Here is a 22,976-nt window from a genome sequence, read left to right as displayed (position 1 = left end):
ATTTATCCACCTTTAACCGTTTCAAGACATCCAGCACTTCCTCCTCTGTAATCTGGACATTTTGCAAGATGTCACCATCTATTTCCCTACAGTCTATATCTTCCATATCCTTTTCCACAGTAAATACTGATGCAAAATATTCATTTAGTATCTCCCCCATTTTCTGTGGCTCCACACAAAGGCCGCTTTGCTGATCTTTGAGGGGCCCTATTCTCTCCCTAGTTACCCTTTTGTCCTTAATATATTTGTAAAAACCCTTTGGATTCTCCTTAATTCTATTTGCCAATTCTGGTAAAAATTTTTTGCTCAGACTTATTCAGCTGGGACATTTAAACTTCTTACCTTGGTGAGATTGAAATTTATACTCTGAGATCATTAACCTAGTAATATAATCATCCGTCCTGACCATGGATTTAGTAAGGGGAGGTCATGCCTGACAAACCTGTTAGAATTCTTTGAAGAGGTAACAAGTAGGTTAGACCAAGGAAACCCAATGGATGTTACCTACCTGGACTTCCGAAAGACCTTTGATCAGGTGTCTCATGGGAGTCTGCTGAGTAAGGTGAGGGCTCATGGTGTTCAAGGTGAACTACTGGCATGGATTGAGGATTGGCTGTCTGACAGAAGGTAGAGTGTTGGGATAAAAAGTCCTTTTTTGGAATGGCAGCCAGTGACAAGTGGTGTCCTGCAGGGTTCAGTGTTGGGGCCACATCTGTTCACTCTTTATATTAATGATCTGGATGAGGGGACTGGGAGCATTCTGGCGAAGCTTGCCAATGATACAAAATTAGGTGGACAGGCAGGTAGTACTGAGGAGGTGGGGAGGCTGCAGAAAGATTTAGACAGTTTAGGAGAGGCGACCAGGAAATGGCTGATGAAATTCAAATGTGAGGTCCTGCACTTTGGAAAGAAGAATACAAGCATGGACTATTTTCTAACCAGTGAGAATATTCATATCACCGAAGTACAAAGGGATCTGGGAGTTCTAGTCCAGGATTCTCTAAAGGTTGACTTGCAGGTTGAGTCTGTGGTTAAGAAAGTGAATGTAATGTTGTCATTCGTCTCAAGAGGGTTGGAACGTAAAAGTAGCGATGTGCTACTGAGACTTTATAAAGCTCTAATTCGGCACCATTTAGAATACTATGCCCAATTCTGGGCCCCACACCTCAGGAAGGACATACTGGCACAGGAGCGTGTTCAGCGGAGATTCACACGGGTGATCCCTGGAATGGTAGGCCTAACATACAATGAACGGCTGAGGATCATGGCACTGTATTCATTAGAGATTAGAAAGTTGAGAGGAGATCTAATAGAAACTTACAAGATAATGCATGGCTTAGAAAGGGTTGATGCTGGGAATTTGTTTCTGTCAAGCTTGGATACTGGGACCTGTGGGCACAGCCTTAGAATTAGAGGGGGTCAATTTAGAATGGAAATGAGGAGACATTTCTTCAGCCAGAGAGTGGTGGGCTTGTGGAATTCATTGTCATGGAGCACAGTGGAGGCCAGGGCGTCTTCAGGGCAGAGATTGATAAGTTCTTGATCCCACAATGAATTAAGGTCTATGGGGAGAGTACGGGTAAGTGGCATTGAAATGCCGTGATTGAATGGCGAAGTGGACTCGATGGGCCGAATAGCCTTACTTCAACTCCTTTGTCTTATGGTGTTATGGCCTGAAGCTGCCCTACCCTTTCATTACAGGACATATCATTCAGATGTCACATTGGTAAGCAGCAACAAAGACTTTGGAACTTTACACCATTGTTCATTAACTTCAGAAGTTAATCAGACAAGAATGAACAGCATCCAAATATGTAGATGATTACCCAGTAAAACTACGCAAAGTGGGTTCAGTGAAGATATTTCAGTTGTTTTGTGATTCAGCCCATTCCAATCTAATTTGTGAAGGTATTGATTGTCTTTGGCATAGATTAGTAACTGATGGAGAACTTTGTTTTCCTAACAGGATTTTGATATATTCGTTGAGCGGTGGGGTTGGAATTGAGTATTTAGAATCAATGTCAATACTTCTTACTTTTCTATTACATTTTCCAAAATACATCTTTTAATGTAATTATATTGCCTTGGATAATTTATTGATTACAGCACTGGAATTGTTGTATCAAATGTCTATACCCACAGCTTTATGAATTGGGCATAAACAACATGCACAATGCCCGTTGGAAATGATGTATTGCCTCCATTCAGATCTTCTCTAGAATCATTCCATTGGCCAAATATGTTTAACATATGCTTAGCTGGTACTACATCTAATGATATCCACTAGGCAATGCATCCAATACTGAAAGGTTAGTTGCTGATTGCATTGAGACTTTTTATGAAAACCAGCATCTCTGCAAGTCACCAAGTTTAGCTAAATTTGTGACAAACCGAGGAAAAGGAAGAACAAATATTTTGGAGGAAATAATCCATGGGACTTCTCACAACTTAACTCTGATCTTGTTGCTATCAACTTCCCTCTCCATCACTTCAGAGTATGGGAAACCCATCACCCTTAAATCACAAGCTAGAAGTCAGGCAGTGTCAACGGTGCAAGGAGATTTTCAGCGTCTTTAGAGATGCACCACATTCAACAAAGAAGCTGAAGAGTTAGGCAAAGGTGTGCATGGCCCCTCAATCTAGATAGCTGATTTCATGGCCTGGTGTCCTGTGAGATTACACCTTTACTATTCAAAACAGGCAGGAAGCTTGAACATTTATTGTATTTGGTAAATACAGATTGCTGGACTCGAGCATGCAGCATTATTTAATATGCTGTATTCCAGCAGACAAAGCAAGGGAACAGTGCCAAATTCATTTTATGATATTGCTTTGTTCACCTGAATATTAATTCAGTTCTTTCATATTGACCTGGCTATGTAAAGCTGTAAAGCAACACTTTTGAATGTATGGAAAAGCTCAGCAAGTCTGGCGGCATCTGTGGAGAGAAATCAGAGTTAACGTTTGGGTCATGTGAACCTTCCTCAGAACTGCTGAGGAAAGGTCACACGACCCGAAATGTCAACTCTGATTTCTCTCCGTAGGTGCTGCCACATCCGCTGAGCTTTTTCATCAATTTCTGGATTTGTTTCTGATTTACAGCATTTGCAGTTCTTTTAGTTTTTACGTTTGATTATATCACTGTTGTATTTTGCAGTACCAACCTCTATCACCTGGTGGTTGAAGTAGTTCACTGCCACCATCCCTCCTTGGCTAGGTGAAAGGACCTATTTGGTTTATGTTGGCAGAAGGATAGCAATAGTGATCCTTAACAAGAACAGGGCCTAACCTTAAGCAAGACATAATTTACTGCATGATAGAAATGAAATACAAGTTATATCAATCAGACATTGTTCCTAAGACTGTTCACGGAGACGTATTGGTATAATTCTTCACTCCTGAAAATCCCAAGATGTTTTGCCTTTTCCCTACCCAGGTGTTTCTGACAGCATCAGATTGGAGGGATTGAGTTGTTCAACAATTCTTTGTCCCTGGAAGAGTTGTTGTCTGTCTAGTTTATCTTTGGACAGCCTTGGTGTAACTTAATTTGTCTTGATCTGTTTGCTGTCCATTGGAGCTAGTTTGACTCCTTTTGTTACTTCAAGAAGATTGAGATGAAGATATTGTGTGCATATTCAAGAGTGAGGTTTGTTGAGTGTGAACTGCATTTTTACCTTTGCACCTTGGTGTGTTTTACAGCATTGCTTGTAGCATAGTCTTCGTGTTAAGAGCTATCCCACCTGGACTATGTAGTTTCATCTCTTTAGGCTGCAACTTTTGTTTCTTTGTCCACGGTAAACAACCTGATAAGGCAGTGACATTCACAACTGGATCAAACTTAAAATTCATGAGATGTCCATTTACATAAAAAGGTTTTTGTCAAATTTGAGCTCATTGAATCACCAATTTTAAGAGTTCATTCTTTCTCTTTGCCAATGCCAGTGGCTCTATCACGATGACATCTTTGTATGAAAAACAATTTGACTTTTTGCTGCTTTACAATAACATTTATTTCTTCACATGTTCTTGAAGTGTTCTGTTTCTTTTGAAACAGATACATTTTTTTAATAGCAAGGCATTGCTTGCAGCTGTGAGGCTTTCTTGTTTCACAGTGCTGACACTAACTTAATATCTGCTGTCTGACCCATTCTTTGTGTTGGCTTGTCACATATGTCTTTAACGTTTTTATACCCTGTAAACTAAAAGGAGTCTGTTGCTTCTTTTGATAAGGTTGCCTTTGTCCTCTTAAGATTATTCTGTGATTTTACCTGATTCTATTTTCAGGACAATCGGAATAGATTTTTTTCAAAGTCAAGAATTCTCTAAGCAATAAATCTAACAAAGACCCATCCAACAATAACTTTGTCTCTTATAATTTCTGATTTTGAAGCTCCATTGTCACAGTTTTCTAGTTATTTGTAGAGCTCATTCATGACATTATCTATAGATCTCCCTGGATGCTGAAGTGTTCTGTTAAATTTAGCTATTTCAAGAACTTCATTTGTTCTGAGATTAAAGTAATTGTCAACACTTGTAGAACTGCAAGGTTTGTGAAGGTTTGTAGCTCAGGTTGAGGTTTAGGGTGTAGGTTTGCTCGCTGAGCTGTAGGTTTGATATCCAGACGTTTCATTACCTGGCTAGGTAACATCATCAGTGGCCATGATTTGGAGATGCCGGTGTTGGACTGGGGTGTACAAAGTTAAAAATCACACAACACCAGGTTATAGTCCAACAGGTTTAATTGCAAGTACACTAGCTTTCGGAGCGACGCTGTGTGATTTTTAACATCATCAGTGGCGACCTCCAAGTGAAGCGAAGCTGTTGTCTCCTGCTTTCTATTTATATCTTTCTCCTGGATGGGGTTCCTGGGGTTTATGGTGATGTCTTTTCCTGTTTGTTTTCTGAGGGGTTGATAGATGGCATCTAGATCTATGTGTTTGTTTATGGCGTTGTGGTTGGAGTGCCAGGCCTCTAGGAATTCTCTGGCATGTCTTTACTTAGTCTGACACAGGATAGATGTGTTGCCCCAGTCGAAATAGTGGGTTTTTTTCATCTGTGTGTAGGGCTACGAGGGAGAAAGGGTCGTGTCTTTTTGTGGCTAGCTGGTGTTCGTGTATCCTGGTGGCTAACTTTCTTCCTGGATACACTAATGATGTTACCTAGCCAGGTAATGAAACGTCTGGATATCAAACCTACAGCTCAGCGAGCAAACCTACACCCTAAACTTGTAGAACTTTGTCAAAAGTATCAGTGCTTTCTTTTATGCTTTGATCAGCTATAACATCATCAGCTGTAGGTCTGACTGGATAAAACAAACACAGAGATTGCTGGAGAAACTCAGCAGGTCTGCCAGCACCTGGGGAAAGAAAACAAAGTCAATGTTTGGACCTGAAACATTGACTCTACTTTCTCTCCACAGATGGAGAGAAGAAATTCTGTGTCTTTTAAATATTTTCTCCAAAATATCGAATCCTGTGTTCTATTTGGCCCATTTCTGAAATTGAAATCTTCTAGTCAGTAACATTTTTCTACTATTTCTTCCTAATTGAATTATTTAACTATAAAGCTTTTCCATTTTGTGATATCAAAATGCTGTTTGACTCTATTTTCCAAAGGTCCTTCAATGCGGCATTATTTCTTCAATGTCTTTTTCTTAAAACTCTGTCACCGAGCAATGCTGTATATCAGGGCTACTAACTTGGAATTTCCCCCATTATTAGTATCAAAATTGATTCATTCCTACCTTCTGCAAGCAAAATATTTAATTCCCACTCTTGATATTCCAAAAAACAATGCATGTCCATTTCCATGACTTTCCCAAATAAAATGTGTTGCCTACAGCCTTGCTAAATTCTTTCTATCTGAACCATATTTCAGGTTATGGATCTCCAAATTTTATCATGACTGAGTAGTTTCCTTGCTATCTTTATCTGTTAGACTTTGGCTAATTTGGCTCTTATCTTGGCCCTTTGTTGCATCAATTTTGAGTTAACAATGTTATTGCTGCGGCGAACTCGGTTTAAATTTCACTGCTGTGGTCATGCCTCATGCTCTGCATGTTATGGTGGCAATGCATTTTGTGAGCTGTAAGTGCTTCTCTCTAGATTCTAACATTCTCAGCCCATTCTGTGCCATTAAAACCTCCTCGGGATTTACTCAGGGATTTCCAATGCTCGTTTACTTTCTCACAGAATCTCTAATCCAGACTCATCCTGCTGATGCTTGCTTCATGCACAAATCTGGTCAGGTGTGACTAGATTCTATCTCACACTTGCTTCTTTATTTCTCTTACCAGGTCTGCAGTAAAAGGTGTAACTATTATTGCTGTTTCGCCCTAGATGGCTTTTCCTTGCAGTCTTTTGGAGGCCGTGTAACTGCTGATTGCCTTGAGATGCAGGAGATCCTGTATTCTGGGGTATGCTGGAAGTTTTACCTTGTGACGTTAAACAACAATTCCACTACTTTCATTATGTTGTATGTACTGCAAAACCAAACATGGCCATTGTCCCATTACCACGATTCAGTCAAAGGGTTGGTTTGTGTTTTAGAGGAACGCCGTTGGTGAATCTTAATGAAAAGAGCTACTTGCCTTAATCAAGATGTAATTTATAATATAACAGCAATCAGGTATATGTTATACTAATGAATTAGACTTTGTTATGATGAGCAGTAGGAAACCTGCAGACGTAGGTTTTCAACCTAAAGGACCCTAACCACCTCCTTCTGACACCATTATGATTGTGTGGAACTTAATACAGTCCTTAACATTCATCCACTTAAAACCATTACCTTATAGAATAGACTTCATCATTGATTTTTTTACAAAAAAATGTTTCTTCAATAATAAGTTAAACTGTTTTTCACGTTCAAAATATTTTAAGAGCACGGATTTACGTTTTGAGAATGTGTTTTTTTCAATTTTATGAGTTTATGGATTTTTCACCTTCCAGGGTACAATGCTTACAGTCTATCCCCAGAGAAAGGTGTGACACTCCCACAGGAGACAGCTTCACAACACACTGCTTTCCTGAGCATCTTGTCAACATGCCCAAAACACATTGAAACATGCTCAGCATCTGGAAATTCTCACCCAATACCTCTAAATATTTCAAGTGCCTTGGGCTTGGCAGAAGCTCTGGGAATATTCCAGAATAGTGTGTAAAACGGACTCCTGACTAAAAGATCTTCAACTCAATCTCTGCAACTATACTGTAATAAGATAGCCGCAAGATAAATGTACCTTAAGTTTTATGTATGATCAAATTTTCTTTTATAACACTTCCACTGGCTTGTTGTTCAGACAATATGTTCAGACAATGATTCATTCCTGAAGAAGGGACTTATGCCCGAAACATCGATTCTCCTGTTCCTTGGATGCTGCCTGACCTGCTGCGCTTTTCCAGCAACACATTTTTCAGCTCTGATCTCCAGCATCTGCAGTCCTCACTTTCTCCCAGACAATATCATCGACTATTTCAGAACTGGGATTGGAAGTGTTCTCAATTACGGGACTTTCTTTCTGCTGTTTGGTCTGAGGAAAAAGTAAAATCTGGTATTAACTACATGGAAGCTGGTTACATTATAATTATACTCTTTCAGGAAGAAAATTTGGCTGATTATAATAACTTCCAACCCAATACCCTGGTGAATAAATGTTTAACAATGTTGTTTCTTTAGCTTTTGGGTTATCTAGTTTATCATTGATGTAAAAAAAAACTACAAATTCAAATTGCACACTTCCTCCTAGCAAAATTACATTTTGGACTAAAAGTCTTGTTCAGTCTTTGAATCATGCATGTATAATAACCATATGTTTATAAACATATATAAAACAAATAGCCTCAAGGTGGTGCTGGCACAGTAGGTGGTGTTTGGGCTTGTTGGAGCCCATCTGCTGCAGTCTGGCAGCACTGTTTTATCTATGTACTTTTTGAACTTTTTTTCTTTTTCTTCTTCCTTAACTCTTCATCTTCGAGGCCAAAGTGGTGTTGGTGGTGCTGTGGCTGCATTGTCGGCAGTGTGGCATTGGCAGTTTTCAGAGCCTGGATTCCTGGTGACAGTAGGCCTGGACCCTGGACTCCTGATGGTACTATGCCTGGAACCTGAAATCCTGGTGGTTTTAGGTCTAGAGCCTGGACTCTTGGTGGCAGTAGGCTTGGAGCCTGGGTTCCTGGTGGTGGTAGGCTTGGAGCCTGGACCCCTGGCAGTGGTAGGACTGGAGCTTGAATTCTCGGCGATGTTGGCAAAGCGGTGGTGGCAGCAGAGCTGTCGTCTCCGGAGGCATTAGCATCACCATTGCTGTTCCTGGAGAAGGACTCCTTGTGGACTAGAACACCTACCAGACACCTTGCAAAAGCTCTGAAGCCGTGCCAATTTGAACAGAAGTTGAAATCTTATTTAAGTAAATTCATTTTATCCTTATTGTAGCTCAAAATAGCATGAGATTGTGGTGATGAAACACTTTTCGCTGCATGATCAAGACATATGTGACAATAAATCATTGATTGATTTATTCATTTACATGTATTATTACAACTTCGAAATTTAATGATAGGAAATAACATTTGGGAAAAATGTTACTTATTTTGCGTCAAGAAAATTGTGTAGATGTGTTTATTGAAAGCTACAAACCTAAAATGTTTGACTTTTGTCCTTGCCAAGTCCTTGTGGTGACCAACTCAGGATTTAATTACTCTATTCTGTTGTTTTGAATGACAGATAGTGACATGTTATTACAAAATCATCCACCTATTCAAGGCCACTCTGCAATTTAAGACCCTTAAACTCATGATGTCTTAGATTTATATGGGTAGGTCAACAAGAAATTAAACTTTAAGTTAAAAATAACATAGAGGTTTTTAAATGCTGACCCAATTATTCAATATAATTATCAATACAATCGATCAAACATACTCTTGCACATCACATGAATAATTCACAAATTAATAGATTAGTGGTCTGGGCAGCTTAATGTTCTGCAGATGAGGATTGGAGAATGTTAAAGGAAATGAGAAATATTTTATAACAGTATGGAGAGAGTTCTTGCTCTGGATTGTATAGATTGTGGTCGTGATCACTGATCTACCAAAAATCAGAAAGATACGTCACAAGTATTTTTATTTATTAAGTATCTTTAAAAATAAATTCTCAAAGCACCTCAGCTTCTGATGAATGCTCTTTGTTATTGAGGTAAACAGAATATATATAAAATAGCTACTTTATCTTATGTTCTCAATTTATTCTTCTAACCTTTTTGAATTCTTCACTTGCTTTAACTTTTATTTTCAATAATGTCCAGTTGGTTAGCAAATTGTACCAGTGCTTCTGACTGTCCTTTGCATGGTCTGAAGGAAGACAAGTGTATACACGCCCTGGTCTAGCTGGCTCAGTGCAATTGGAATCACTCGAGCAGATGAATTTGCAGCCCTTCTACCTAGTGCAGCCATTAATTTATCATTTACCTTCTCTCTTACTTCTACCCTTTGCTTCTTCAAGACATTCCTGAATAAATGTCACAAGATAGTTGGACACTGGAGATTGTGATTCCTAAAGCTCTAATATGCCTTGTTGCCAAAAGATTTTAATTCAGTATTTAATAGGATCAAGGAACATCTGTAAGAAAAAATAGACACTCATTCATATTTAGTCTTATCATATTTCTTGGAAACCTTTCAAAGTGCATCACATTAAAAGGTTCACTTTGAAATACAGCAAACGTCATGTTAAAGCTGTACGGAACATCGGTTAGGCCACTTTTGGATTACTGCATTCAGTTTTGCTCTCCCTGCTATAGGAAGGGCGTTGTGAAACCTGAAAGGGTTTAGAAAAGATTCACAAGGTTGTTGTCAGAATTGGAAGGTTTGAAAAGGCTGGGGCTATTTTCTCTGGAGTGTAGGAGGCTGAGGCGTGACCTTATAGAGGTTTATAAAATCATGAGGGGCATGGATAGAGTGAATAGCCAAGGTCATTATCCCAGGGTAGGGGAGTCCAAGACGAGAAGGCATAGGTTTAAGGTGAGAAGGAAATGATTTAAAAGAGATCTAAGGGACAAATTTTTCACGCAGAGGGTGGGACATGTATGGAATGAGCTGCCAGAGGAAGTTATGGAGGTGGGTACAATAACAACATTGAAAAGGCATCTGGATAGGTATATGAATAGAAAGTGTTCAGAGAGATATGGGCCAAATGCTGCAAATACGACTGGATCAGTTTAGGATATCTGGTCGACCTGGATGAATTGGATCGAACGCTTTGTTTCTATGCTGTCTAACTCGATGACTCTATTCCTCTAAATGACATAATGTGGACATACAAGAAAAGGCCCCACAAGAAATTAGGTACCTTCCAGTTGCAGTCTAGATATGGCGTATTTCAATACACTACAGAATCATTCCTTTACATTGACAGAATCATATTGACTTTTATAAGGTTTCCAATTAGAATTATATAAAACTGAAGCTAATACCTTATTCCACTGTTGTGCTACCCATGTTCCATAGTTTTCTTAAACAAGTGCCATAGTAAATGGCACCGTGGGCGGCACGGTGGCACAGTGGTTAGCACTGCTGCCTCACAGCGCCAGAGACCCGCTTTTCTTGTATGTCCACATTATGTCATTTAGAGGAATAGAGTCATCGAGTTAGACAGCATAGAAACAAAGCGTTCGATCCAATTCATCCAGGTCGACCAGATATCCTAAACTGATCCAGTCGTATTTGCAGCATTTGGCCCATATCTCTCTGAACACTTTCTATTCATATACCTATCCAGATGCCTTTTCACACTGTAATCTAATCTAATCTAATCTAAAATCATTGAAGTGTGGAGTGGGGGTGGAACAAAAATCATGGTACCATGCTATATCTTTGTTTAATTATTTCATGGGATGTGGGCACAACTGGCAAGAACAGCACTTTTTCTCCATCCCTAATAATTCTTTGAATTGAGTATTTATAGCCTTGTAAGGATGGCAGATTTCCTTTTCCAAAGGACATGAATAAAATAACGTTTTTTTAAAATAACAATCAATAATAGCTTCATAGTTACCACTGGGACAAATCTTCAATTTCAGATTTATAAAGTGAATTCAAATGCCACCAACTGCCATCGTAGGATTATGAACCAATAGTCACTGTGAAACCAGTCCAGTGACATTATGACTATGGCTATATTTTGCAGTACCTATTGCCCTAAATGTTTGTATTATCTAGTGTACCATTTGCCTGACAGGCTCTCTTTTGCACATTTTTTCATCCTTAGATAGCACTTCAGCTTTTAATGTCAACAATTTTATTTCTCTTTCAAACAGTTTCTCATTCAAAACTGTTACTATTTTGTAAACCATTACGGAAAATGTTGTTTTGGAAGAATTCGTATGATAACAGGGCTATGGAATTTTCTTCATAACACAGTACACTCAAGGAAAAAAAACTGTAACAATTTTCTTAGCTGTGATTCTTATGTTTTACTCAGCTGGGTAAAAGATAAAGTCCTAGCCATACCATCCCATAGGGCTGACTGCTCATTACAGAGAGAGGTAACTGGTGGTGGTTCAACCTAAGAGTCACAATGACTCAGGTGACGTGAGAGCTTGATAAGCAAAGTCCTTCATAGTAACCTCAACCGATGCAGGAATTGAACCCAGACTATATGTATCACAAACCAGTCATCTATCAACTGAACTAACCTTAGACATAGAGGTAACTGCAGAGCCTAGAGAGTCAGGTATGAGGTGGTTATAGGTCAGGTGATTTGACAGGGTCAGAAGAAAATTATTAACATCAGGTAGAGAGCAGTATTTTGGAAGCCAGGCATGACACATTTCCCCATCTAAGTTCATGCCGTGGATATACAGTTTTATACTGCATATAAAATTATTCATTGGAAGTGAGCATCATTGGTTCAGTCATCATTTCTTAAATTCCCTGCAAGAAGTGGTAATAAACTGCCTTCTTGGCATACTTGTGATACCTGCTGTGCTGTTAGGAAGGAAATTTTATGATTCTGCTCCACTGATTAAGAATCACTAGCATATTTCCAACTAAAGATTGTTGTGGCTTTCAGGGAAATTGCCAGTGGTGGTGCTCCCATGGTTCTGTGCTGTTCTTGTCCTTTTAGCTGCTACAAGTTGTGTGTTAAGATGGTGCTTTTGAAGACGTTTTGGTGAGTTATTGGAATTTTTTCAGGAATATCTGTGCAGCAACTTGACTACATGGATATCTTACTTGTGGATATGAAATCACAACAAAACAATTTGCTGTTTGAAGTTATTAAAGTATTTATTATTTAGTGTTAAATGTTTACTTCTAAGTCTTCATCAGTCTGTTCTGCTGGATGTGGAACACTCCATGGCACCATTTGTAGAAGAGAAAGACGATCTGAATTTATGCCCCAACAAAGGGCAATATGACAGTTTTAACTAATGAAGTGTTCATTTTTATTTGTTACAACTTTTGAGGGACAAGCTGACTGCTGTGTTTCCCTACCTGGGACTTCAAACTACAAAGAGGCTAAATAAATGTAAAGAGTAGGCATCTATACTCGAAACTGTAGCTTGCTTTGTCTCCATGGATGCTGTCTGACCTGCTGTGACCTCCAGAATTTGCTGTTTTCAGTAAAAATGATCTGTCTTCTCTTTGAAATAAGTGAATAAACAATCTTCCAAGTGTCTAATGATGTGATCACCAACCAGCACAAAATTCTACATGCAACACTGGTGTCTATAGCTAAATTTCTGAGGTAATCTACTCCACAAACTCTTCTTGCCTAAACATGAATTCTAAACATGTTCTGGAATCTTCGTGAAGGATTGTGAAAATGGCAAAGTTGCAGTCTGACTTGTTACTTGCATCATAAGTGTCAGCAGAAGGACTTAACCACAAAGAACTTAGTTAATCAAAGAAAGGGGAAAAAAATGCCAACATTCAACACAATATGGCTCACTGTATGTTGGCAGATCAACCGTCAAAACAACTTTGTCAAATAACATAGGTCTGCTAATGACTGTCATTTTTGGCATAAGAAAATATCGTGCAAATACATGCAACAATGGCATTTGTTTGTGTTTCTGAATTGAGTTCCCCTGTTTTGGTAAATGTGAAGAAACTCAACATAGAAATATTCAAGGAATAGTAATGTAAAAGATGGCTTATTTTAGACAAAATAAGAAAAGAGAAGTACTTATTGACAAATATCAGCATTGAAATAACAAATAATATCAAAGAATTTAGATAATGTCTCTGTGGGTGTGCATGTTTGTTTATAATAGAGATGATACAGCATTAAGTTGAAATCACAAGGTGAAAATGAGTTGTTTGGCCCAACCACAGATATTGAGTAATTGGTAAGAGGACTAGAGTTGCAATGAGGAAGATGTTGTTTGTGTACAGTGAATTGTAATCTGAAATGTACTGTCTGAAAAAGTAATGGAAACAAATTCACGAACAACTTACAAAATGGCAAACGGGATAAATATTTGAAGGTAGAACATTTCCAGAACTGTGAACAAAAGGGAGATGAATTGAATTAATTGCATAGTTCTTTCAAAGAGCCAACACTGACATAATACGCTAAATGACAATTTAGTTTTGACACATCATTCTAACAAATCTGTATTGATGTTTAATTCTCCACTCACAATATTGTACATTATATTCAATTTTTCTTGGGCGGCACGGTGCCACAGTGGTTAGCACTGCTGCCTCACAACGCCTGAGACCCGGGTTCAATTCCCGCCTCAGGCGACTGACTGTGTGGAGTTTGCACGTTCTCCCTGTGTCTCCTCCGGGTGCTCCGGTTTCCTCCCACAGTCCAAAGATGTGCAGGTCAGGTGAATTGGCCATGCTAAATTGCCCGTAGTGTTAGGTAAGGGGTAAATGTAGGGGCATGGGTGGGTTGCGCTTCGGCGGGTTGGTGTGGACTTGTTGGGCCGAAGGGCCTGTTTCCACGCTGTAATGTAAATGTAAAAAACAATACTGGGGCCAAAGGTATACCTGTTGGACTAAAGTAGATATTTTCTATCAGATTTGTACATCAATTCAATAACTTCATATTCAAACAACTAAAGCCATTTTGATATAATTTCATAAATATTAGAATAATTTTCCACTTTACTATTGTGATTTAATTAACATGTCCTATTAAATGCTTTTGTCTTATAAAATGTTAGTTAAATTGAGATGGGTAATTAATGCTGGCCCAGCCAGTGATGTTCATGTCTCAAGAGTGAATTGTTTTAAAAAATAGCATTTTGATGGTGGGGCTCAATAGATGCTAAGAAGCTATTTCCATCAGCTGGAGAGAGTAGAACTAAGGTACAGAAGGTTAATATTTCCCGTGGTCACTGGGGACTCAATGCCAGGATGATATGTGGGTGCCGTGCTCTCCCTTGTCATCAAGGTGTCCTCTAGCACACCTTTACATCAGGTGGGCATCCTCTATGTTTGTCATCCAGTGAAGTATGGTCAGCCACTTCTTGAAGTGGGAAGCCACGTGAAAGGTTCTCCCGCAGCCCCATGAGAGAGATGGGAACGTCCAAACTAAAAAAAAGGGTGTGAAGATGCTGTATGATGAAGTCTCTCTTGGCAGCCTGCTGAAATCTTTATACTAAAGAACATTCAGAATATTCATGTGCAGGTGAAATCAGGGTGGGCGGCACTGTGGCACAGTGGTTAGCACTGCTGCCTCACAGCACTAGAGACCCGGGTTCGATTCCCACTTCTGGCAAATGTCTGTGTGGAGTTTGCACATTCTGCCTGTGTCTGTGTGGGTTTCCTCCCACAGTCCCAAAATGTGCAGGTTCAATGGAGTCTCTCTTGGCAGCCTGCTGAAATCTTTATACTAAAGAACATTCAGAATGGGTGGGTTGCGCTTCGGCAGGTCGGTGTGGACTTGTTGGGCCGAAGGGCCTGTTTCCACACTGTAAGTAATCTAATCTAATCTAAAAGTTAGGTGAATTGGCCATGCTAAATTGCCCGTAGTGTTAGGTGAAGAGGTAAATGTAGGGGAATGGGTCTGAGTGGGTTGCTCTTTGGAGGGTCGGTGTGGACTTGTTGGGTCGATGGGCCTGTTTCCATACTGTAAGTAATCTAATCTTAAAACCCCAACGCAGAACTAGTTTCAGTCATGTCTGGGGTTTCATTGGGCCCGTGAAAAAGGCACCGTCCACTGGGAAGCTCTTTCCGAGTGGCTGCCACTGGCTGGCCCCTGTGGCTGGGCAAACCCACACTGATGTAGTGTGGGCAGGTTCTCTATGTGGACTTCAAGCTGAGCCCGAATTGGTCTGGTTAATTGTCTGTCTCCAGGATAGTTGCTAATTTGTGTAGCATCACACCCGTGGCAATCTCTCCCAGCGGAAGCTCAGTCCTGAAGTACAACTGCCTGGATTTCCATACCACAACCGTTCCTCCACCCCGTCACCCACAGCTCCTCCATATAGTCCTCCATCTCTGTGGCAAAATGTAGTCCCAGTGTAGAGGGTTAGCTATTTAGGACTGGAATGAGGAAAAATCTCTTCAATTAGTGAATGCCACATTTGGAATTCTCTGTCCCAGTGGGGTGTGGATGCTAAATTATTGAATATATTTAATACTGAGATCAATAGGTTTTTGGGCATGAAGGCTACCTAGGAGAGAAGGGAGGAAATTGCAGTTGACGCAAAAAATTCGCTTCATTATATTGATTGTTCGTATGTAAACTGACAAATGCCTATTGTTGTTTTAAAATGGGGTGGTTTTAAAACTTCATTTTGTTAGTTGAATTCTAGAGGTTTTATGTCTTATGAAGCAGATCATGGAATAAAATACCATGAAGGTTAAAAAGACTGCAGTGCTCAGGATTACACTAACAAGCACTTATTTGCACTATAACAAAACCTTTGACAATTAATATTATGATTAACTACTCAGCTAAACCAATAGGTGGCACACAGACATTACAATATCAAGCAGTGGAGAACGCGACATGTTAGTAGGTAAAAGGTCAAATACTGTTTGCTGTTCCCTTTTTAGTGATTGCTTACATATGGTTTAGCTTTCTGTTAATACGCAGACACAACACACCTAGTCCATATGCATTACCTTTACAGTCAATACAAATCTATTAATGTATTAAATTTGTCTAAAATACCTACTTTTTCTTTATGTACAACTTGATAGTATCTTTTTTTCTTAAGGGGTTGGGTTATGAACCTTGAAAGGAATGTACCTGAAAACTAAATAATATTAGATGTTTTAAAAATCTGTAGGTATGGTTTTGGGTGAATTAGACCCTGAGAAATATATGCCCCCTTCCATTTGTCAGCAGTTAAAGTGCATCTGACTGTCAGATTGAGTGACAGTGTTTCTTTTCTCCTCGCTCCTTGTGCTTATATGTGGCTGGCAGGTTGGTAATTTTTGGGTCCCTTAAAGGATAAAAGCAGCTTGGTTTGGTTGAGCAGGAGGCTTGGTTGAGGAAGGGGCCAGAGAGGAAAACAGGAAATCTGTGATCACATCATCAGCATCTCACTTCATAGGAGAATGTGAGGACTGCAGATGCTTGAAATCAGAGTTGAGAGCGTGGTGCTGTTCAGGCAGGAACCGAGGAGCAGGAGAATTGATGTTTCGGGTATATGCCTAGCACTAGGATGCCCCAATGCCAGCTATCAAGATGATGGTGAGAAGAGATGGTTCAATATGCCCGCATTCCATTTTCTCTGTCAGTTTGAGTAAACAGAGTCACGGTGCCCCAATATGATTTCTGCAACACCCAACCCTCAAAGCCCCAACTCCACTATAGCTCATATCTCTGGTTGTCTATGTAGTCACCTTATAAGACCATGATATAGGAACAGGAGTAAGCCTTTTCTCCAGTGCTTGAAAACGTTGTGACTGTTTTAAATTTAACATCTTTGCACATGTTCTGGTGAGTGTAAGATGAAAAGTCTCAGCACCGTTGCTTTTCAGCAATTCCACGTTACGAATTACCAAGAGTCAGTATTTATTTACTCTTCCATGGATATGAGAATCACTGACAAGATCAACGTTTGTTGCCTGTCTTGAGAAAGTAGTGTTAGTGTCAATTTGTTGAACTTATTGCACGTCATTCACAGAATGTAAACAACACTGGAGAGGCCAACATTAATTGTCCAAGGGAGTTCCAGGATTCTGACCCAGCAACAACGTAAGAACAACAACATTATCCCACGTCTGAAGAGGGTGTGTTTGAGGCTGGTGTGTTTGGAAGGTGTGTGTGGGTGCGATAGAGTCTGACAATGATAGGTATGCGTCACAGGTGTTTGTGAATACTACTGCTGCTGCTGCTGTGGTCTATTGAGCAGTATGAGAGGCCATGAATACGTAGGATGATATAAAATACATTCACTGATCTTGATCACAAATGAGATATCATTGAATTCCTTCCTGCACCTGTCACCAGGTCCTTGGATCGAGAGCCCAGGTGTTCCCTTGTCACTGTGCTAATACCATGTGACTGGACACTGGATATCTTTGGTGGAAGAGAGCCAGAATCCATGCTGATGCAAATAATCAAGCTTTTCCGCTATTTCCAGAGTCAGACTTTACTAGTAGTCAATTTGAATCTTCTTCTTCCAGCTTTCAAATGCATTGATCTGACAGCATCTGATATCACTGATGTGTATTATGGCGTAGATTCCAGACCAGGCAGGACTGTGCCTTTCAGACATTTACATTATATTACAACATTTGAAGTTCCAGTATAAAGGTATCTGCCTCACTGTTAGTCACACTCTCTAGGTAATAGAATCAGTGTAGTTAACCAGTTATACATGTGCAATGTGCCTAATAACTTCAGTGAGCATGGAAGCCAGAGTGTGAGTTTATGTCTGTGATATCATGCAAAGTTAGTGTTGCAAATAAACTGCAAGATATCTGACTCAACAGGACCTAACTATTCACGGTATATGTTACATGGACAACATTTACAGAAAAAAAATTACTTTAGTTCCTCCTTCAAGAATAAAAATGTACATTTCTTCCCAGAAATGCTAGAGAACCAAGTGTTTAGTGAGAAGGAGGAATTGGAGGAAATTTGTGTTGGTAAATACAAAATATGCTGGAGATATTAATGAGATAGGGGCTGATGAATGGTCAGGGGCTGTTAGCTTACATTCCAGGCCACTACAAGAGGAGACAATGAAATTAATGGATACATTGGATATCATCCTGCACAATTCTGTTGGTTCAGGAACAATCCTGGTAGATTGGAGGATGATGAATGTAATCCCATTGTTTAAAAAAAGGAGGATGAAAACATCAAATACAGACTGGTTAACCTAACATCAATGACAAGGAAAATGCTAGAGTCTGTAACAAAGGATGTGATAACACTGCACTTTGAAAATGTCAATATGAATAGACAAAGTCAATGTGGATTTATGAAAGGAAAATCATGTTTGACAAACCTACTTGAAGGTTATTTTGAGGGTGTAACCAATAGAACAGATAAGCGTATGGATATTATGTTTTTGGATTTTTAGAAAACACTTGATGAAGCGTCACATAAGAAGTCAGTCTGCAAAGTCAAAGCACATGGGATGGATTGAGAATTGTTAGCAGACAGGAATAAGAAATTAGGAGCAAATCGTCTTTTTCAGAGTGGAACACTGATTAGTGGGATCAGTGCTATTCACAAAACGTATCAATAATTTGGATGAGGAATTGTCAGTGGTTAGGAATTGTCAGTGGTTAGGTGATTTAGATAAGTTGAGTGAGTAAGAAAGTCGTTAGCGTGGTGCAGTTAGTGTGGAAAATACAGGGGTGACACGTAGATTGTTCTTTGACTGTGACCTTCAAAGCATGCTAATACTTGAACCCAGGCTAGTACATGTAATTATATTTGCCTCATGTTCAGTTACACTAGTCCACTCCATTAGTTGAAATTAGCTTGGTAACTCCTGTCTTTATGTATTGTCAAAGGGAAAACCACAAAATGTCCCTGCATTTGGACATAATCCATAGGGGCAGCTTGCTTCTGATTAGGGGGTCATCAGACCATCATTATGTTTGTAATCACAAAAGATTACAGTACAGTCTGTTATTTACCTGGATCTTAGCACTTTGAAGGGCTGTTTTATGAAGTTCTCTTTGCAGCTTTAGATATTCTGTGGGTCTGTCTGTCCGTCTCTGTCTCTCCCTCTCTCTCTTTTTCTCCAGACAGCCAATTAATTTACAGCCGCACGATCAGTTTTGGTTGTTTCAGTTCACTTTTAAAAACCATATTTTGGAATCATTAGTTAAAAAATGCCCATAGTACTTTGAGGTTCTGAACTGTTATCACAACTATATTACTGGTCTATTATCAAATTGTTAAGACTAGTTTTTGAGATTAATAATTACATTTGACCAGATAACAATATAGTTTTGGATTTTAAAAGCATGCTGAGAATCTGAATGTATTAATAGTGATATAAATAATAGAATAGCCTGCCATGGTACACCTGAACTATTGATCTTTTATATCTGTCAAGCAATTAAGGAGCCCATTTACCTGATTATCTGAGATAACGTGGTTCTAAGTGATGTTTGACTGAGACAGAAACGTTAACTAGGGTTATGGAGCGATGAGTTCTGAAGGTGAGTCATACCAGGCTCAAAATGTTAACTCTGTTTCTCTACAGATGCTACCAGACCTGCTGAGTTTCTCCAGCATTCTCTGTCTTTGTTTCAGATTTCCAACATCCACAGTGGTTTGCCATTTTTCACAACTGACAGCATCTGCTGAGGGATGGTAAGCATATCCTTTTTTGGTTTAAACATACTTACTGCAAAGAACAGACAGAGTTCTTGGCTGCTGCAGACCTGGTTTCTCCCTTCTCGTCTGAACTAGGTCCTCACTGTCTTGCTCAAAGCCTCAACTGTTCAGCTAGCTGACAAGCAATCGTATATTTGTTAGCAGACAGAGGATCTTTCACATTGAAAACATTGTGGTACCGAGTCCACAAACCAATCAGTTTCACTTATGAACAACCTTTTGGCTCCAGTTTGCAAATTGTAGGAACCCAGAGCCACACAAACAGGTGTACAATAAGTGTCAAACTCCCTACTTTCAAAACATGCAGCCAGCTTTGTAAATCCCTGGTTTCAAAATAATTATTTCGCTTTCAGTTTTTAAAAGCTAAAAGGTCATGGTCTTCACACTCATTAAATTAAAATAAAACAAAATATGGCCTATCAAGCAAGATTTCTGTCTATGATTTAACTTTTTTCAGCAATAACATCAGCTGCAATCATACCAGGAGGACTCCAAGCTCTGAGATCTATAGTTTGACAGTCTCAACAGTACCACCAGGAATGGTGACCACTGAATGGACTGGCTCCATTCCTAAAGGTCAAGAGCTAGGAGTGAATGGAGAGTGAGGCTTTAGAGCTTTTGGCAAGGCAAAGGATAAAAGGTCTGGGGCAAGAGCTAGCAAGGACCAACAGTCAAGTGGACCCTCTGTGGGAGAATGGGAATGGGACCCAATAGTGAGTAATGCATCTCCAATTTCCCACCTGAGGTCCGCATCATCAACTCACCCCCGTCAACAGCCGCATCACCTTCCCTACCCACCCACGCATTGCTAAGCTCCTTCTGTTGCTAAAAATTGCATGGGCATCAGCTAGGGGAGGACAGGCAGGCTGCTCTGGTTGAGGCCAATGGCAGATGGGCAGGTGAACATAAAAATCTGTCCCATGTGTCTTTCTTTAGCTTTGGTCTTCCCTTGAAATGTTTTCTTTTAATGAATATGCATTTATTTGGGAGATGATTGTGCAGTGGTATATCACCAGACAGAGGCATAAGTTACTGCTTGGGGAAAACCTTTGTAATCTCACCATGTCAGCTAATGGAAAGCAAATTCAACTAATTCATTATTACTAATTAATTAATCTGACATTGGAAGTTAGTCTTAGTAATGGTGGCCATGAACTTATTATCAATTTAATTAAAAAGCCCATTGGGATCACTAATGTCCATTATGAAAGGAAATCTGCCTCCATTTAACTCCAGATTCACAGCAATGTGGTTAACTCATAACTGGAATGGAGTCAAGATTAGAGTGGTGCTGGAAAAGCACAACAGGTCAGGCAGCATTCGAGGAGCAGGAAAATCGACATTTTGGGCGGGAGCCCTTCATCAGGAATGAGCTCATTTCTGATGATGGGTTCCTGCCCAAAATGTTGATTTTCCTACTCTTCGGATGCTGCCTGACCTGTTGTGCTTTTCCAGCACTACTCTAATCTTGACTCTAATCTCCAGCATCTGAAGTCCTCATTTTTGCCACATAACTGGAATGGCCAAACAAATCTTTTCTTCTAAAGGATCATTAGGGATGGGCAAAGAATGCTTGTCTTGCCAGCAACAATGTTTCCAGTGAAAGAATAGGCATAAATTCAAACCTGTATTAGGTTGGTTACAACATGGGGTGTAATCCGAGATAAAATCTGTTAGGTGGATCTTCCTCAGTGTTTAGGAAAGAAAACATGAATGCATAATTTATCCAAGGGAAGGGAAGTGGAATTTAATTTATATTAAACCATCTGACAATAAATGTATGAAATTAGCTTGTATATATTTCAAAAAATGGGCTTGTCTTGAGAATAGTTTTGTTATTGCTGTCCTAATCAACACAGTTAGCACTTGCTGAGAAACTAAACACATTTCTGTGCAGAAAGTATAGACTGCTCAGTAATATAAATCCACTCAACAATACTGACCTTGACTACTAACTAACCTTCCATCTGGATAATTCAAATAATGGATTTACACTTGTACTTCAGATCATTGCAGTAACTCTCCCTGGGTTTAAGTCCAAGGTCTGTAGCATTTACACTATTCAAGAGTTTTGACCTTTTAAATCCAATTATGCAGGTGGAGCAAACACAACAGTGGAATAATGTCAAGGCACCACCTTACTGCTCCTTGTTGCCTGGAGACACATAGGCACAATCAAAGCCTCACTGTATTGTGGACTGGTCACCTTTCCAGGTGCTTTAATGCTGGCTACCTTAGTGGTATTAACATAGGATTTGAAAAGTAAGTCTACATAAAGATGAGAAGGTTATGCCAAAATGTCGAACCTATATTAGATTTTCTGTAATGCCAACTTGACAATAAAAATGATTGGTTAGTAGTCCCAAACAGCTTCAAAAGTTAAGATATGACAATAAAACTGTCAAAAATATATGATGTTCTAGGAAATAATTATCAGGAAATGTAGAAGCAATTATCTAAATATTTGCTCTTCATTCAGATTTTCAATTTACTTGATTTCAAACACTGCTGATAATTAATCTTAGAATAGCCATTAGAAGTTGGTTTTCAGTCTGACTCCTGCAAAGTTTCCAGCAACACACATTTCAGAATGGACATCTTTATATCTCACCACTATTCGTATGCTTTTGAGATTGGATTACACCATTATAATGATTTTGTTCCATTTTATCTTGGTCAATGCACTAGTATACATACAATATAAGTAATGTAAATTTAACATGAATGAAAATGCATGAGAGGTCACCAGAGGAAATACAGTTAGAATATCTTTCTTTAAAACCTTATTTTAGGAAGAATTCTTTTGACAGTTTTTCATGTGCAACAGTAAATATGCAATATATCTTTAAGAAACATGCTCCTAACAGTTGTTTATATTTGAGGGTATAAATGTCTCAGACTTAGTCTTAACTGGGGCCAGTTGAAGCATGACTTGCTGATGAAAGTATGGTTCTGTTTGCAATCAGACAGTTTAGTATTAGTCCAGACATTGTGACTGTTATATATGTAGATGTCAGGAACTGTAATAAACAGCTGTTGGATCTTTCCCAACTACATTACCTTTGTCTGGTTCAACAATTAAAGGAATTGACTTAAGCACTGCCATGTAGAAATACCCTGCTGGAAACAAAACCCACATTACATATGAACATACATACTAACATCCAAACAAAAAGCAGGAGTATGCTTTCAGCTACTTGAGAGCTCAA

This window comes from Chiloscyllium plagiosum, chromosome 23, assembly GCF_004010195.1.
Source record: "Chiloscyllium plagiosum isolate BGI_BamShark_2017 chromosome 23, ASM401019v2, whole genome shotgun sequence".
In the NCBI taxonomy this organism is placed as follows: Eukaryota; Metazoa; Chordata; class Chondrichthyes; order Orectolobiformes; family Hemiscylliidae; genus Chiloscyllium; species Chiloscyllium plagiosum.
Note: the sequence above shows the minus strand (reverse complement) of the source record.